Below are 19,781 nucleotides of genomic sequence, written 5' to 3'. Positions count from 1 at the left end.
AGAGAGGATGGCATCTACCACCGGCCCCTCCGAGACCTCCCAGCAGGCATTTTGCTCTGAGAACTGATGTATCTACCTTGAACATAAAACTAAGTTACCCGAGTCATGGGGATGAGGGGGAACATTTGGGCTTATTTCAGAGAAAAAAATCCATTCCCCTACTTTGGCAATACTTTCCCAGCCATAATTTAATCCTCAGAATCCTGTAAGAACCTTAGTTAGGATGATCACAGATAAATGAATGGCTGCAGTACATTAAATTCTTATTTTCCTTCTAGGAGTTTGATCTAGGAGGGTACCAGTTTTTAGCTTTTCACATCATCTTTTCAAATGTATCGTGATACAGCAGAAACAACCTAGGAGATAATGAGATACCAACACTGGTGCGAGCATTAAGAAATAATTCGTGGATGACACAGAAGAAAGTTACTGTTCACTTTTGCAATGTTTTTCAAAGACCTTCAGCAAGGCCCAACATCTTCGAAAATAAATGAAGGGAAAAGAAGGATTTGCCTGTGCTAAAATTTCGGCGAAGAAACAACTGAACGCTATCTTTGAACCCATCAAACGACCCACTTCTGTCTGATCCTCACCAAGAACTCCTTGTATCTCCTTGGAATTTTGACTTCCTTCCAAACCTCCCCTCCGCAGGACTTCCCTTCACTCCCAGGTGGGCCTGTGGTCACTAAGAGTCCCGAACACGATGCATCTGTTTCCTGGGGCTGCTGTAACAAACGACCTCGAATGGGGTGGCTCAAAACAGTGGAAACGTATTCTGTTCCAGCTTTAAAGGCTGGAAGTCTGAAATGAAGGTGTCAGCAGGGCCAGGCTCTCTTTGAAGTTTCCAGGGACGAATCCTTCCTTGCCTCTTCCAGATGCTGGTGGTAGCCGGCAACCTGTGGCACTACTTGGCTTGTAGCTGCACCCCTCCAATTTCTGCCTCGTCATCACAGGGCCATCCTCCCTCTGTGTGTGTCTCTGTGACCAAATATCCTTTTCCTTACAGTCACTGGGTTTAGGGCCCATTCTAATCCGTTATGACCTCATTAACTTGATTACATCTGCAAAGACCCTACTTCCAAATAAGGTCACATTTACAGACACCAGGACATTAGGACTTCAATGTATTATTTTGGAGGACACCATTCAGCCCACAAAAATGCCCAAACTCCAAGTCTTCTGCTCGGAGAAAACTCTACCAAATGGCATTATAAATGGCCCTCCCATTCTCCCTCCTCTTTCCTTCTTTTCTTCCTTTTTCTTTTTTTAAACAAATATTTATAAGTATTCACTACATGATAACCCAGTGTTGTGCTATGGAGAGAAGAAAGATGAAGGGAGATTCCCACATTTAGAGGACTTCGCCCTAGTAGGAAGATACAGCTGTACCTACAAATCATAGTATAAGGCAGAAGGTGGTAATGAGGCCATGAGAGTCACAAACATAGTGACATAAAAATACAGAGAAAATAAATCGACTCCTGCTGGGGAGAATCAAGCAAGACATTTGCGCTTGACCTTGAAGAATATCCTGGAATTGGATTTTCAGAGATTAGAAAGAGAGTCTGCAGTTGAGCTGGATGAGCAAAGGCACAGAGACAAGAACCACGGGGTGTTTACACATCTCTCAGTGTGTCAAGGACTCATCATGTGTCATCACTACAAACACATTTCAGCAGTGTTAATAGAAAAGAGATTAGAAGCACCAAAAAACGAGCTAACAGTGATCGTCTCTGGGAGGTGAAAATTCCCTTTCTGCTTTGTGTTTTTTCTAATCCTCTGCAATGCTTATGCATCGTTAATTAGGAAAAAAAATTTTTTTAATTTTTCAAGAAAGCTTTTCAAATCATCTCAAAAGAGTTTTCACAAAAAAAAAGGTAGGAGGAGAAAGCAAGTCTTCCCTGATACAGAATCGTAACTGCGTGAGGTGACTTTAATCATGTCACTTATGACATGGAGGAAGAAAATGACTAGGAGAGGTGACTGATCCATCAGCCGGTTCCTGCAGGCACTGGCATTTCAGCCTGCACTGAATGCAGACGGAAAACTAGAATTCTCCTTTAGGTAGGCAATGCTTGCCCTCTGCTGGTGATTCAGAAGTTACCAACAGCAAGGGTTCTCCTTTCCCATCTTCCTAAAACAAACTGATGAAGAGAAAAGAAATAGAAACTCATCATTCTGATTGTAAAGCCATTTGTTTTGTTACTTTGACCGGGTTTTCAATTTCTTTAAGCACAGGAGAGAAAAGTCTGTTGATTCATTTTCCTTTTTTGGGCCAGAAGCACAGCCAATCCTCAGGCTGGAACTTCAAAACATCTCGTCCTCAAGTCAGAGGAATTCCTTCATTTGGCAGGAAGGAGGGCAGTTTGGTGAGTAAGGTGTCAGGGAGCAGGGGAGGGTGAGTTCCCACCTGGTGCCTGGGGGCGGGTAAAGGGTTTGCACAAAGAGGTGCGGAGAAGCCCTGATACCAACAAGAATGAGATGCTCTCCTAACTCAAGAGGTTTGAGTAGGGCTTTTTCTGAATTGAGCTTAATTGGGTGATACCTTTAGACCAGTTTCTCGACCTCAGCGCTATTAACTTTCAGGACTGGTTGATTTTTTTTTTAATTAAAGTATAGGGTTTGTTTTTTGTTTTGTTTTGTTTTTTAGTGAAAACCCTGAATTTAATGTGACATTGGGGGGAGCCCCATCGCTCCCTTTTTACCACCGACCCATCTGCCTGCTGTGAGTTGGGTGAGGGCTGCCCCCAGCCTCCACCCTGCAGCACTGGGTACCATCCTGCACTCAGTCCGCCTCCTGGGCCTGCCTCTCTGTGAATCCCCTGTAGGATGCAAGGAGAAGAACCTGAACGGGCTTTGCTCCCTGCATATTCATACAGCGCCCGCTCGCGCTCCTGTAGACTCTCCTGCCGGGCCCAGGAGGACTTGGCAAATGTTAGGGCTGTGGGCTGAGGGGTCACCAGGCCAAAGCTGGGGAGCATGGGGTGGAGGCTGTGGGAAGGGAGCAGGTCCCCTCAGTGATGTCTTCAGGCATGAAAACTATAGCTCCCTCAAGCAAAATCAGTGGTGGTCAAGTCTGCACAGCCAGCCCTGGCCAGGTCTCCCTGGATGATGCCCAGTGGCACACGGGGTAAAACCTCCTTCACTCTCTGAGCCACAGCTGCCAGCTGCACATCAGGAGAAGGGCCAGGGGCGGGAGGGAAAGAAGACCGGGCTGGCTGGGTGCAACCTGGGGTGTCTCTGCGGCTTCATGAGCTCTGCTGTGTCGGCTGGAGTGAGTCATGATCCTGTCTGGCCCAATTCTTTGGCCACCAGCTGTTGTACACGGAGGGCAAACTCCTCATCTCCCTCGCCCAGCGGGCGATGAACTAGACGGAGCCACCATACTTGACAAACTGTGAAAGGGACGAAAAGGGACCACAGCAGTTCTGAGACCCAGGAGGCACCTGACAGTGTCACAGAGACAAGGGGTCTCTGGACTCACAGGGCAAGAGGCTGTACCGCCCACTGGATAGAGAATGGCCAGGAAGGTCCTACACCTGGTAAGCAGGTTGACTTTGTTGTGGTCAAAAGGTGTCACACAGTTGGAAATGAGGACCCTGAGGCGGTGATCCCAGGCCCAGCGTCCTCCTGCTGGCCACAAGGCCACGATGTACCTGAGCAGGACCCTGGGGGGGCCTTCCAAGTTCAGACCCCTCTCCCACATCCTCTGTTGCAGCCCCTCTCTGAAGCAGCCAGATAATAGTATCTCATGCGTATTTCCTGAGTTTTTCAGATGCTAAAAACCACCACCAAAGGGAAGAAGTTATCTCCTTGCCCATGGAGAGCACTCAGCCCCCAGACTTTCTGGTGCCTGGGGGGGCAGTGCTGACCTCCCTGTTACCGCCACGTCAACCAATCAGGGCACTGCGCCCGAGCTGCTCGCACACCCTGGGACGCCCTCCCTCACCTTGCCTTTAGCTGTGCTCCGCTGAAACCCGTTGAGGAGCTCTGGGTCTTCTCGGGCCTAAGCCGCCCCGTCCTCCTTGCTCAGCTGGGCGATAAACCTTTCTCTGCTCCAGACTCCGACGTTTTGGTTTCTTTGGCCTCATGGTGCCTCCAGCTCGCGAGCTTACCTTTGGTAACGAGCCCCAGCACCGCGCGTGGGGTCAGCACCGCGCGTGGGGTCCGCACCACAACCTGCGAAGGTCGCCGTGTGGTAGCGCCCAGTGACCAGGAAGACGTGGGCCCCAAGAAAGAGGCGCGGGACGAGGAGGTAAAACCCGACCGGCGGGGAGACCAGCAGGGCGGGGAGCAGGAAGCCGGCACTCAGGAGCCGGTGAGAACCGAAGAGCCGCTCCACCCGGCACCTGGAAAGGCTCCACAGCTGCTGCTTTAGGCTCCGGGCCGCAGCCCCCGCCATCTTGGCGCCCCGCCGCAGGGCCTCCTGGGAAGGCGGAGTCTTTTAAAGTGTAGTCGGTTTACAATGCTGTGTTAGTTTCTGGTGTACAGCATAGTGATTCAGTTAGACGTACATAAATATTTCTTTCCATGGTTTTTTTCATTATAAGCCATTGCAAGGTATTGACTATAGTTCCAGTTCCCCGTGCTATACAGTAGGACCCTGTTGTTTATCTATTTTATATATAGTAGTATGTATCTGCAAATCCCTAACTCACAATTTCTCGCTCTTCACCCCCTTTCCCCCTCTGGTAATCATAAGTTTGTTTCCTATGTCTGTGAGTCTGTCCCTGTTTTTCTGTTTTATAAATAAGTTCATTTGTGTCCTTTTTTTTTTTTTTTTTTAAGATTTCACGTATGAGTGGTAGCATATGGTATTTTTCTTTCTCTTTCTGGCTTACTTCACTTAGAATGACATTCTCCAGGAACACCCATGTTGCTGCAAATGGTATTATTTCCTTCTTTATGGCTGAGTAGTATTCCATTGTATAAATAAACCACATCTTCTTTATCTATTTATCCGTTGATGGACACTTAGGTTGTTTCCATGTCTTGGCTATTGTAAGTAGTGCTGCTATGAACATTGGGGTGCATGTGTCTTATCAAATTACAGTTTTCTCCAGATATATGCCCAGGAGTGGGATTGCTGGATCATATGGTAACTATGTTTAGTTTTTTGAAGAATCTCCATACTGTTTTCCATAGTGGCTGCACCAAACTGCATTCCCACCAACAGTGTAGGAGGATTCCCTTTTCTCCACACCCTCTCCAGCATTTATCATTCGTGGACTTTTGAATGATGGCCATTCTGACGGGTGTGAGGTAGTACCTCATTGTAGTTTTGATTTGCATTTCTCTGATAATTAGCGATATTGAGCATTTTTTCATGTGCCTATTGGCCATCTGTATCTCTTCATTGGAGAAATGTCTGCTTAGGTCTTCTGCCCACTTTTGAATTGGGTTGTTTGTTTTTTTGTTACTGAGTTGTATGAGCTGTTGGTATATTCTGGAAGGTAAGGCCTTGTCAAGGACTGGCTGATCTATGGACAGGGTGTCCTGTGCATTGTAGGATTCTGAGCTGTTCCCTCACCTCCACTCACTAGATGCCAAAATCTCTCCTAGCAAGTAGAGACAACCAAAAACACCTCCAGATATTGCTAAATCACTCTTCTCATAACTTTTAAATTGCAAAACTGTTGGTTGCTTAATTAACAAGAACTCAGTAAGCACCGATTATGTGTTATACTGTGTGGTGAGGACACGTCCACGGAACAAACGCGTCAGAACATGAAATTATCATGAAGAGCACAAAGCACCATGTGGATGTGCTTCTGTGGTGACATTAATACTGAGTCTTTGGAAGGTGGCAGTTTTAAGGCCCACAACCTTCTTCACATTTATGAAATCCAAAAACTCTGAAAATTTTCTTTTTTCCTTTTTTTTTTTTTCACACATTTGATATCAAAATCCCTTTGGTGACAAAACCTGACCTGACAATGAATGAGGCTTTATGCATTCTTTCCCGATCCTGCTGAGTGTGAATATTCATATTTTTTGGCAAATATTAATGTGTTTGGTCACAGGGTACTTCCCCAGACTGTGCTGAGGGCTTTGAATTATACATAACATGTGCACTGCATTACCTTTCTTGAACCCACAGTATTCTGAAGGCCAGTTTGCAGACAGCCCAAGGGTTTTGAATAAGGGACTCTGGACCTGGGCTTTGTAAATTATCAGGGAAATGAGCAACACAGAAGCTACACCCTCACCCCAGAATCAATGACCCCAAAGTCATTGATCCTCATCTGCACCTGGTACAGGCCAGGAAAACTGAGCTTATTGTAAGAGAGCAATGTGGAAAGACGGGTGTGTGAGTTTGCATGTGGGTCACGTGAACTGTGTCTCTGACTCAGCACACGTAGCCCCTGTCCAAAGACCACCAGTGACTGTTTGTACCCACCGCACTGGGAGAGGGGCAAACCTTTTCTCCAAAGGGCTTCTGGTCACAGCTGTGACCCAGTCTCCCTCTGCAGCCCCTGCAGAAAGTGGTGTTTCCCTCCAGCACCCCCAGCAGGGACCCGGCACCACTCACCAAGCTCACTGGCTCTATTCTCACACTTCCTTCATGCCCATCCAGCCCAGTACCTTGGATGGAGATGACCATCCATCCCCTCCATTGCTGGGTCTGGGTTCTCCCCTCAGTATGTGTGAGAAGCAGGGGAATTGAAAGAGGAGGGTTTTACCCTGTTGTTTAATGTGCAGAAGGTTTTATAGAAGACACGCATTCATCTGCTCAGAAAGTAAGAAGAGGTATTTGTGGTACATTCAGGTTTCACAACCACTCAAGCAGCTTTCGCTTAAAAGGATTTTCGTTTAAACCAGAGCTCGTCGCCGCCACAACCTCTCAGCCTTCAAAGGACTCATCGCCTCCTTGACTTGGTTCTTTACTCTCATTTATTTATTTGAAAATATTTACTGAGCTCGTTATTATGTGCCAGATGCTGTGCTAGGTGAGGAGAATAAACACATGAATTAGACACGGTCCCTTCCTTGGAAATGTCATGGTCCAAGAGGGGAGACCCTTGAACAATAGGCTGACATTTTTTGTTGCTGTTGTTCACTTTGTGAACAAAAGCTATTTTTCCCTTCCCCGAGGTTTGTGGACTAAAGAAGGGTCTGCTAACAAGGGCCTGCAGGCCAGCTGCACATTCTTATAAATAAAGTTTTCCTGGAACACAGCTACACACATTGTTTTCATGATGTCACAACAGCTCTTGCACCAGACAGAGCTCAGTTCCATCTGTGTGCACAACAGATACCAGATTACTCGCAAAGCCTAAAATATTTCCTAAAGATCTGTAAAGAAAAAGTTCCCCAATTCCTGGGTTTTAGGATAGCTGGAAGGGCTGCAGCAGGGGAAGCTTCGAAAGGAGATAAAAGGCAGGAAATTACTGACTCAAGCCCCTGAGAAGAACAGCAAAATGGCTGTGTATAAATTAGCACTTGGTTCAGCTGCATATAACAGAAGACCCCATCTTAGGCTCAAACAAAATAAAGGTTTCATTTCTCCTACAGGAAAGAAAAGTCGAGAGGTTGACAGTCCAAGGTTGGTTTGGCAGCTCCATGATCGCCAGGGACCTAGTTTCCTCTGTCTTTCTACATCCCATCATCCTTAGCATCCTTTTCTTCCTCCAGGTTGTCTCATGGCCCAGCATGGCTGCTGGAGCTCCAGTAATTATATATGTGTTCCAGACAAACAAAGAAAGGGTAGGGCAAAAGAATCTAAGTTCCACCTGAGTCAACTCCCTGTAAGAAAATGACCTGGAATCCCCACTCTACACTTCCATTTCCAACTCACTGGGTACTCCAAGCTATGAGGAAGATGGCACTGTGATCTGCCACAGCATCTGGCTCATGAACCTCAATTTTTTTCCCACTGAATCATAGAAGGGTGTATAGATATTAACATGTGCATAGCTAGGATACTCACATAAGAAATTGGTAAATCCCTTCCCCTATCTTGCTATTAATGTATTTGTTCATTTCTCAAATATTTATTGAGCCAGACACTGTTTTTGCCACTAAAACATTCAGTTTTTCTTCTGTTCTTTCTTCCTTCCTTTCTTTTTCTTTCATATGTCATCATTCTTTTTTGTTGTTGTTGTTATTTCAGAAAATGACAGGATAGAAGAAAATTTTAAGGTACCATCTAAACCAATGAGTCGTTCCATGATTGACAGATGTGAGTTTCTTTTCCTTTATATGGTATATATGTGTAATTGTTACCAAGTGGTATGTGTCTTTAGACAATATGTCCTAACTGCATGGGTTAAGCTGGTTTGTGTTATAGTTAATGTAAAAGGACTTGTCTTACAAAAGCACTCATCCACTGTGACTATTTCCAGAAGTTTCTCTCTCCCCACTAGACTGTCTACCCTTTAAGAATGTCTTTGTGTTTGCTAACTGCAGGTGCTTAATAAATGTTTGAAGAGGGAATGAAAGAAAGATCTTCCAACCTTCTGGCTGAGGATTCTCTGCCTTTATAACAGAGCTCAATGACTGTTTCCTGTTCTCTCGAGACAGATGACAGAGATGCAGATAAGACTTATATACGTGGAGAACTTTACAATTTTCCAAGTATTCTCCCGTACCTTAAAATATAATTTTAAAATTAATCCAAAAAATACACCTTGCCCACAGGAGCATTAGGAAGTTCACCTTTTACACTGACTGAGGTTAGGAGAAGCTGTCTCCTTCCTTCCAATTGGTCCACCAAATTGGGTCTTTAAATGCAGAATTTGAAAGTGTGCATTTCGGGTGCAAGGAAAAGCATCACTAACTGAAGAAATATCAAGTAAAGAACTTAAACAGTGAAGAGGAATGTGTTTAGGTACATGTATGACTGAAATATTATGCTGTGCAACAGAAATGGACGCAACATTGTAAACTGAGTATACTTCAATATAAAAAAAAAGAATTTAAGCAGCATCAAAGGTAATCCAGGTTGAGACGTAGTAAAATTTTGTTGAACATAAAATGTGTGAAGCAGTAGAATGCTTTCCTAAAAGAGGTACAGAAACGCCAGGAAAATGGTGGTTCCTAAATTACTCCACTCATACTGGGTTTTGTTTCGTTTTGTTTTCCTGCGGGAAAGCCTGCAGGAAAATATTTGGCCACCAGAGGGTGGTCTACCAAAATCCAAAGGAACTCCCTCAGTGAGGTCCCTATAAAACGCTCAGATACTGAAGACCTACCGGGGGCAGTCTCAAGGCTTTCATGGCTGTTTTTTCCAACCAATTCTCCATAAACTGAGCTCCATGGAAAAGCACTGTATCTTCAGCTCTGGATTTTCAGATCAGGACACCATTTCTTAGAGGCAGAGGGTCACACACACAGGCTCAGCGCTGCCCTAGGCTGGAGGGAGTTCTGTGTCAGTGACCCTTTTCCACTCGTGGGACCTGTCCTATTCTTGCATCTGCTCATGAATATAGAAACTTACATGTGGTTAGTTTATGTTTTCCACTTCTCTTCTGTACAGTGATGATGAGTAAATCAGAACAATATGAGAACATATGAGGCTGGCACATTTAATTTAGCAATTAATAATTAAGATAACTGTTTGTCATTTAGAAACACCAGGATTAATCCTTTTAATTACCATCTGGATTTCTTGTAAATTACTTGATTTGTTTAATTCTTGTTTACCTTCACTCAGAAGGCTTCAAATTTCACTAATTTGGCACACCAGACAGTCAGCTAATCGCCTTAGAAAACAAAACAAAAGATAAAGGAACTTATAGTGGGACCACTTTGACAGTGGGAAAACCTGAGGGGTGGGAGAGACCCACCTTCCAGTCCCCATTAGCCATCAGTTACCTGTGGGATCCTGGGCAAGTCACTTCCTGTCCCTGAACCTCATCCTCTTCCCTCGTAAAATGAAAAAGGGCTGGGCTGGAGCAGAGGATTTTACTTTTAAGGGAACCCATTCTTCTGCAATAGAAGGGGAATATTCTATCAATGTCCTGGCTCTAGGGAGATAGCAGATACGTTCCACTTGGATTCACCCCAGTACAGGAGGTTTTCCCTTCCACATTGCACCCTCTCTCCAGGTCTCCAGAACCACATCCCCCTTCAGTCATGGGGGTGAGGCTTATGCATGTAGGACAGGTGTTCCCACTGTAGTTGTCCGCATGAAGAGTCATGGGGCGCAAGAGTGCTCAGTTACGTGTTTCAGAAGCTAAGTAGCAGATTAAGGGAGGGGTTTATTTCTCTCACATAACAAGGAAACCAAGAGGCAGGGAGCCAGCCCTCATGTGGCCACTCCAGGACCAGGCTCCTACGTTTCTGCTCAGCCATCCTCAGCAAGTGGTCACAAGGTGTGGGCAGCATCTCTGGACATCCTGTCTCCATTTCAGGCAGGAACAGAAGGGACAGAAGGAACAGAATAGGGCCAGGAGCCCACACGAGCTGAGTCTGTCCATTCTTCTTAGGAAAGCAGTAACTTTCCTAGAATCCTCACCCAGTGGAAGATGGAAGACTTTCATTCACATCTCATTGGCCACAACCATCTGCATGACCTTGAGGGAAGCCTAGGAATTTCTTGATGGGCATGTTGCCCCCTGAACCAAACTGGAGAGAGAGAGGCAAGAGGTGAGTGGAGCGTGACAGGGCTGCTAGCTGCAGATGCCACAGGAATGAGAAGGTAATGGGGCACAGATGGAGGCCCTCACGCAAGTCATCGGATGACATGCAGATGTCTGTCTAAAAGGGAGTTCTTGCCAAACACCAAGAAATCCATTACCAGAGCTCCTCCTTGTAGTGGATATAGTGTTCACTCCACTGGAGACTTGGTTCTTTTGACACTCAACACAGGTGAGCCATTTCTCAATGGCTTATGCGCCAGGGAGGCCTGGCGGTCGCTAGGTGCTAACTCTGCCCCTATCAGAGTCTGGTCCCTCCCCTGGCCCCACGGACCTCCCTACTATGCACGTGCCCCGTCTTCCCCTCCCTCCCAGTAAAGTCCTTCCTAAGGCAGGAGTCTTTGCCCTTCCTCAGTTCCCAAGTCTCCGTTCCACACACAGGAATCTACCCTTTTGGAAGTCCAGCTTTTGAATTTGCAACCCAAGAATGCTTTCCTTCCTTCGTCCCTCTGTTTCCTCTGAGTTACCTTCTCCTAAGACAGTGAGCACAGAGAGCCATGCTCATGGAATGGGTCAGAGACCCCGGGGGATGAGGAAACACTGGGAACAAACAAAAAAGTTAGACTTTAAAATATCATCCCTCTGGGTGAAATCTTACCCACAAACCCAAAATGGAAGACATGAAAACCAAGCAATGCAGGGCCCTCCCCGTGAGGTCTGAGAGAAGTCGGCCAAGGAAAGTCGGAGAATTCACCAAACTGGACAGTCTGTACAGCGTCTTCCCGCCTGAAAGCTCTGTGGTTCAACATGAAAGAGCCGACTTTCAGTCTGTTTTCTCCAAACTTGGAAATAGCCCCACATAATAAGTGTGACCGATGAAAGAAAGGACGACTGATGTGGGCATGTTCCCAGCCTTTCCTTAATCCTGACCCTACTCTTTGGCCCGTTTCAGGTTTTTCCACTTCCCCACACTCGGCGTAGGCTTTTGTGCTGAGGGATCAGCATGGAAAATGAGAAACAAGAAGAAACACCAGGTCAAAAAGTTAAACATAGAAATAATACATGACACAGCAATGCCACTCCCAGGTCCGTAGCCAAAAGATGTGCAAACAGACACTCAGAGGAACCTTATCCATTGGTCTTCATAGCAGCACTAACCCCAATAGCCCAAGGTTAAAAACAGCCTAAATGTCCATCAGCAGCTGAATGGATTGAATACACCGTGGTACCAACTTGCAAGGGAGTGTTATTCAGCCATCAGAAAGATCCGGTGCTGGAGGTGCTGGGTGAACCTCAGAAGCAGCACGCTAGCCGAAAGAAATCAGACACAAACGGTCACCTTGTAAGATTCCGTGTGTGTGGAACACCTAGAACAGGTGAGTCTACGGAGACAGAAAGCAGGCTGGTGAGGGCGGGGCTGGAGGAGGCGTGATCGGGGAGTGGCTGCCTCCCGGGGACCGGGTTTTTGGAGGAGAAACGTTCCAGAACTAGACAGAAGTAGTGGTGACACCGTATTACAAATTTATTAAATGCCACTGCATTCACTTTAAAATTAATTTTATGTTTTGTGAAATTCATCTCAATTAAAAAAAAAAAAAACAGTTGAAGAGTAAGAAAAGAAGAGGCACCATCAGGGGACGTTTGCAGGGAGAGTCTGAGGGCAGCAGCCGAGGAGGGAACATCCGTGGGTCTGAGGGAAGAGGACAGCAGAGGGCACTGCTGGTGGTTCTATGTCCCTTCCCCGTCCCCGAAGTCCAGGTAAAGGACTCCAGCACTGTCACAGTTACGAGCACGAGCTTTGGACCCAGGCTGCTGGGTTCTATATCCCAGTCTTGTTACTTAACCTCTCTGCACCTCAGTTTCCCCATCTGTAACACAGAGACAATGACGATACCTAACTCAGAGGAGTTGTTAACAGGGTAGATGAATTAATCCACATAAAGCACTTAGAGGAGTGTGGGCCATCACAAGCCTTCCGTGATGTCACCTCGTGTTCCTTATCATTTTATCTCACGGATCTTCTCTTTGACCAACTCTTTCTAGAAATGAGCTGTCAGTTGTGCTTCATAAGTCTTATATCAGTGTTTACCTATTCTGAGTTTTTAATGCAAACTTTGAGACAATTACAAATAACATCACCTCCAAAAAAAAAAAAAGCTGTTTAGCTTCCTAGGGCTGATGTAACAAGGTACCGCCATGTGGGTGGCTCAGAACAACAGAAACGTATCCTCTCACAATTCTGGAGGCTAGACATCTGAAATCAAAGTGTCAGCAGGACCACATTCCCTCCAAATCCTCCAGGGAAGGAGCCTTTCTGGCTTCCTGCACAAGCTGGTAGCCCGAGACGTTCCCTGGCCATGGCTGCATCACTCCGATCTCTGCCTCCATCTTCACATGACGTCTTCCCAAGTGTCTTCATGTCACCTTCCCTCTCTGCATGTCTGTATCTAAATTCTCCTCTTCTTATGAGGACACCAGTCATGTTGGATTAGGGGCCACCCTCCTGTGGATGACCTCATCTCAATGTAACTAATTACACCTGTAGTGACCTTATTTCCAAATGTCATTCTGAAGTTCTAGAGTGTTAGAGCTTCAACATACATTAAAAATTCATTATGTTCCTGCGTTACTTTTCTGGGATTTGTTATGGGCATTTGTGGTTTCTATTTGTGGAAGGATATTACCAGTCACCACGGCGAAGGGAGATTCGAAGCAGTATTAAGGGATGACCCTATAAAATGTCGGTAGGCTTCCTGAAACATGTCGCTAGTTAGGCAACACACTTACTGATTCATTCAAGGTGCTCTTCCTAGCAGTAGGGATAAAGTAATAAACAAAATACATTAAATGTCTTCTCATCTTGGAGTTTGTATGCTGGTGGGGAGAAACAGACATGAAAAAATGAAGAAGAAATTCATATAATAAGATGGATGGTGATGAGCACTGGAGAGAAAAGTGCACGGGGATAGAAAGAGGAATTTCTAGATGGGGGCTGGGGGAGGGGCCTGTAATTTAAAATAGGACGGTCAAGATGGTCTCAGTAAAGACCTTAAGGACATGAGAAAGCAAAGAATATGGACATTTGGGGAAAGGGCATTCTGGGAAGAGGAAATAGCAGGGGCAACGTCCCGGGGCCAGGCGTGCCTGGCGCATTGGAGGGCCGGTAAGAAAGTCCGTGGGGGAGGTGGGAGGAGGGAGGGAATACAGTGGGGAGAGGAGGGAGTGGGAGGACAGATCAGGTAGGGATCTGGGTAAAGGACTGATACGATCCACTGATGTCTTACCAGGATCACCCCGGCTGCTAGACTGAGATCATCCTGGAGGAGTGTCAGGGCCAGAGCAGGAGGAGGAGTTAAGAGCTGTTGCCCCACTGAATGGAAGCCACCCTTCCCAACAGCCTGCCCCCCGCCGCCCGCAAAGGTCCGGCCACTGGGAAGTGTGCCCAGCCGTCATCTTGCAGTCGTCAGACGTCATCCCTGCTCTGTAAGCAAATCAGAAAAGAAAAGAGAAAATGGGGCTGGATGTGAGGCTTACAGTTTCCCAGGAAATAAGAAACAAGAGATAAAATTGCAATTTGCGTTTTTGACAGTCAGGGAAATTGAGTGGACTCAAGTCTCCTTAGGAAGAAAAAAAAAGCTAATGTTAGTATGTTAAAAATAACAACGCAATACAGAGTGTGCAGAACAATTAGCCTGGAAAAGGGGTTGCCCCAGTGATCTCATTGCATTTCCTCCGATGACTTTCCCAAACAGTGGCAGGTGAGTAATGGGAAACCACTGGACAGCTAGGCACAATGGTCTAGTTTTAAAAACCTGTAATTTAATGTTGAAATAAATGGTGGTGCCCCAAACATCAAGATCAATTAGATGATAGTTAAAGAAAATGACATGCTCTGGTGTCCTATAAATAGCTCTCTTGGGGTGTGCTATGACCCTGTCCTCCACGACCAGTCAAGACCGTGAGCGGCTGGTACCCTTGGACCCCTGCCAACTGCATGTCGGCAGAGGCTCCTGCACATTTAAATTGTACAGCACACATCCAGCTTAGATGCAGGAGGTCTGTAGAGCTGTTTCCTGCACTGCACTCGGGAAAACCAAGACCTACTGCTTGGAAGGCTAATGGTTTGCTGCAGGTCAGCCCTTTTTTTCACCCTGCCTGCTGACTTGTGTGAACTGAAACAAAAAACAAGTACTCTCCAAGATCAAAATCTTCAGATGCCTCAAGAGCAGTTTTAATTTCATTTTAGAATCATGGGCTAGCTTTCTCCCTCACCTCTTGGTGTCGGATATAGCCAACTTAAAAACATTGCCAAGTAATGGAAAGTTACTTAAATCTTTCTCTTACGACTGTTTACAACATTACGATCATTTTCTGGCTGGCCACAGACACATTTCGTTTAAAATGGAATGCCCTTTGGCTTATTTTGAGCTATTTTTCTCACCCCTTCTTTTGACCTCTATCCCTTTATCTCATTCCCTTGGAAGCCTGAACCTCAATTCTATAAATACATTAAAAATAAAAACTGATCCCATTTGGAATGAGGTCTTATGGTTGAATTTATTCTCAGATCACATGATAAAAGACAATTCTTGTTTGCTCTATAATATGCTTAGAATCCAAGTGTGACCAGGTTCAACCTCTCGACATCCATGGTGGTCAAAGGGGAGCACTCAAGTCCTGCTATTCCTTCCCCACCCCAGCTGATCCCCGCTTTGGCCCTGGCTGTGCCCCAGGACTGACTGTCTTGCCATCTCTGGGACACCCAGTGGGTGCTGAATTCCACCCACTTAGTGGCTACAAGCAGTCACCAAATAGGACACTAATGTCCCCTGCCTGTAGCTTTAACTCAGCATCTCAGAAACCAGTCCCTGCAGAGTGGTGGTCTCCAACCTCAACCAACACCTCAATATAATCACCTTATAAGAGGGAGGCAGGAGGATCAGAGAGAGAGAATGGAAGATGCTACACTGCTCGCTTTGAAGGAGGAAGATGGAATCAAGCCAAAGGTAGAGATGGCCCCTGGAAGTTAGAAAAGGCAAAGAAATGGAGTCTCACCTGGAGCCTCCAGAAAGAATGCAGCTCTACCAACATCTTGATTTGGGGACTTCCTGACCTCCAGAGAATAGATATGTGTTGTTTAGGCTGCTGAAGTTGGTGGTCATTTGTTAACAGCAGCAGCAGGAAACTAACACGAGCAGTGTAAACAAGAAGAGCGTGAAAGACGAGGTCCCAGAGTTTGTTAACGGCTAGATTATGCTGGCCCTTGAGGTCACGATAGACTTCAGGTTTATTCTGGCTGCTGTGCGAAGCCATGGGGCGTATTAAATGGAGGAGTGGTATTTTCTAACTTACGTTTCAAAAAAATTACTCTGCTGTGTAGAGAGAATGGAGACCAGAAAAGCAGTTGGAAGTCTGCTGCAATAGTCCAGGTGTCTTGAACTAGGGTTACAACATTGGAAAGAGTGAAAAGTGGGCAGATTTAGGACCTATTTTAGAGGCAAAGATCAGAGTACTGAAGGATGGTTAGAAAGCAGAATTAAGGACTCCAGAGTTTTTAGCCAGAGCTACCAGACTAAAACTGGTGGATGGTACTTTTAACTCAAATGAGGAAGGCTCTGTGGAGGGAGAGCACGGGTAGGCGGCGAGGCAGAGATCAGTAGTTCTATAGTTGTCATGCTTCTAGGTAGCCTAGTGGAGAAATTAATTCAAAATATGGATATAGAAGTTTGGAGATGAAGGGAGAGGGTTAGGCTGGCAATCACAACTTGAATGCCATGAACAGAGAGATGGTACATAAAGCCATGAGCTGGAGGATGCCAGCCAGCAGGAGGTGCAGATGGACCAGAGGAATGAGGACTGACCCCGGGAAGCTCTCACCTTTAAACATCAGCTGGAGGAGGAGGCGTCAGCAAAAGAAACGAAGACCTACTGACCAGTGAAGAAGGAAGGCCATCAGGACAGTGGGTGTGTCGGACACCTAGAGCATAAAGTATTCCCGGGTGGAAATCGTCTATCAAGGAATTCTACATAACAAAGAACTCCTTTTCAGCCCCTGCCTCAGACTCATCATGTCTGATGCGTGAAAGAGGTCTGAGAGCTACCCAGTCTCACAAACTTAAAAAAAGGGAAAGGTACACAATTGTCTGTAACCGATCTTGGCCACTTTGAGGATTTAGTTCCGACAGTGTTGAGTATGAATAAAGGGTTTAGCTTTTTTATGGTCACTTGATTATGCTGCAAATTACATTAATACATGTCATGAAATGTACATTTACATTTATTGGGGAAATGCTGGCTCCCTCCTGTCAGGACTCGTTTTGGTTTCTTACAAGTGAAAGCAATACTTTTGTCATTTGTCTCACTTTTGAAGAAAATAAATATCTGAACAGTTCTTTCATGAATGAGTTTTGGACTCAGCAAGTTTTTTAAAACAACAGTCTTCACAGGTAGTTATAATGGATATTTGGAACCTGATCCTTTCAAACCTTCTATAAGATTAGGTTCTAGAGTTGGAATGCTTTAATACATCAAAAGAATTCAGTGACAAAAACAAATTTCCCAAGGTGCGTATGAGATAGAAATAGAGAAAGATCAAGAGAGAGAGAATGTCAGTCTCGGATGCTTTCTGGTGATGAGATCTGGGTTTGACACCATTTGGCAGGAATGTCACAGACGTGATGCCGAGTTGTTGTCACTGCAGCCCATCAGGACCTATCGCTGGTGATAACTGCCTTTCATCACTAGGTTAAGGTGGTGTCTGCCAGGCTCGTCCACTGCGAGGCTACGCCCTTCCCCTTTGTAATGACTGCCTGTTTTGTAACACCTTGAGACTATGTAGAGATCTTGTTCCTCATTAATATTTCAATTTATTCACTTATATATATGATATTGATTCATGGTTTTATTTTATTCAATGGACCTTAATCCATTATTATCAAGCTGGCGTTGAATTCTTTGGCACAAGAAGGCATTTGGGGCTCATCTTGTATATTTCCTGCCTCTACTCTGGAATCAGCCTTTTCTCCAAGTGGTCCTGGATCCTTTTAGTGGAGATTACACTAAATATAATCAGTGTACTACACTCAGGCCCTCTCAGGTGACAGGGCCAGGGGATTATGTATGTACAAACACACACACACACATACACACACACATATACATACACATGCATGCACACACATATATACATACACACACATACACACACACATAGACATACACGTACACACACGCACACACGTACACACACAAATACACACATACACTCACACCTATATTTATTTCTATCCATCTATTTTTTTTTCCTTTTGTCAATGAAGTGTAGTCAGTTTACAATGTTGTGCTGATGTCTGGTGTACAGCACAATACGTCAGCCATACAGGAACACACATATATTCATTTTCCTATTCTTTCCCACCATAGGTTACTACAAGATATTGAATATAGTTCCCTGTGCTAGACAGTATGAACTTGTTGTTTATCGGATTTTGTGAGAATCCTCCTGTATTTTGAAACGAGAGACACTCTGCCAGTGTTCAGTAGGTGTTCTGTGTGGTTCAGTGGGTTTGTAGACGTAATTCTTGGTGTATTTGTGGGAGAGGGCGAGCTCTGGGTCTCTCTACTCCGCCATCTTGGCTCTGCCCCCCCAGAAATTCTCTATCCGTCTGTGTGTAATGAACACCATGAACTCACAGCGATATCTCTAATTCCAAACTAACAACAGAAGCTCAGCCGTTTTCTCCCTTTCCGTATTTGTAACCCCCTTCTCTGACAATGAGAAATTTTGCTCTCATGATCCTCAATGTATTTTACTTCTCCCCCTCTCAGGCCCTGGCTCCCCCACCAGGTCGCCTCACATGTGAATATCCCTCTTACCCAACTGGGATCCAGCACACAGTGCCAGGGTGGGTCTGCCTCACACAGATGCCCTGTTCATCTCATGCGGACTCTGATAGCAAGTACTGGGCTACATGGCCCCATTACACAGGATGTGTCCCACTTAGCTTGGGATCTTACACCCCATGTGGCCCCGCCCCCCATGTATGCCCGCCTCCTTCTGCTTGGGCTCCGACACCTCAGACTGGCCTGCCTCCCTGCCTGCACATCCACCTGGACTTGCTCAGGTGCTGAGGTCCTTCCAATGATTCTCCGCCCAGGACTCAGGGTCCCCTCGCCTTTTGCTGTGGCAGGCCCCAGGGCAACTCTCCTGGCTCTCGATTCAGCAGAAATGGGAAGATGGGGCCACAAAGGAAACAGGGGTGGCTTGTACTAGACCCTTGGCTTAAGGGACATAGCTCTTAGCCAGCAGTTCTTTCAAACTTGGCTGGTAGTTTTGTGATGGTAATTCACTACTTAGTAAAGCCCAATGTTCCCTTTCAGCCCAAAATATGTTCATCTCCTTTTCTGAATGGCATGGAGTTAGATATCCCCAGGTTTACTTACCAGGTGAGAGATTTAATATTCATGAAATTTTTGGCTTATTAGACCTGAAGAGATTTATACGGTTCAAAGTGATACTTTAGCCCCAATTTCTATCTGAGGAGTGTCCCAGGTGCTATTTATACACAGAATACAGACACAGAAGTGAGGATCACCGTGGGACCTCTGGGGACAAAGCCTTGAAGGGGTGGCAACAATAAAAACAATCAGATAAGCCCTCTGAGCCCACTTGGACTGTCCTCCCCAGCACTGGTTTTATGAGTCATGGGTTGTGGCACCCACTTCATCTCCTTCTCCACTTTCTCTGGCCTGGATCACATTCTTCCAGGCTTTTCAGCCCTCGAGGCATCCTTCATCCCCCACCTGGCCATTTTAGATTATTCTGAGCACCCTGACCTGGGGTGCTTACGGCAGATTTGTAGTGTATACCGTCTACATTCCTGTCGGCATTTATTCCCGAGCTAGCCTCGAAACAGCACATGTCCACAGCCATGGTTCCCAGGGATGTCGAGTGCTCGGTTACGTGACCGGGGATCTGCAGGACAAACTTCTGTCTGACCTCAGTCCTTTTCCTGATGCCCTGGGAGACTGTGGTTATACCATGGGGAGAGGGACCCCAGCAGAGGACCGAGCTGACAGTGGAGCAAAGGGCTGCCCCAACTTATGTCCTTCACCAACAAATCCAACCTTTGGGCTACAGGGAGCAAAGATCGATTCCGGGTTTGAATATATGGGTGAATGTGAGGAAAGGCTCAGGGTGCA

General features: G+C 45.9%; 1 pseudogene; it reads right to left on the bottom strand.

The window, feature by feature from the left end:
* Positions 1 to 2,785: 2,785 nt before the first annotated feature.
* On the bottom strand, positions 2,786 to 4,402 carry LOC116147100 (lipid droplet-regulating VLDL assembly factor AUP1-like; annotated as a pseudogene).
* Between the last annotated feature and the right edge of the window lie 15,379 nt (positions 4,403 to 19,781).

The sequence above is a fragment of the Camelus dromedarius genome, chromosome 20 (genome assembly GCF_036321535.1).
Source record: "Camelus dromedarius isolate mCamDro1 chromosome 20, mCamDro1.pat, whole genome shotgun sequence".
Classification (NCBI taxonomy): Eukaryota; Metazoa; Chordata; class Mammalia; order Artiodactyla; family Camelidae; genus Camelus; species Camelus dromedarius.
Note: the sequence above shows the minus strand (reverse complement) of the source record. Positions and strands in the feature narration are given on the sequence as shown.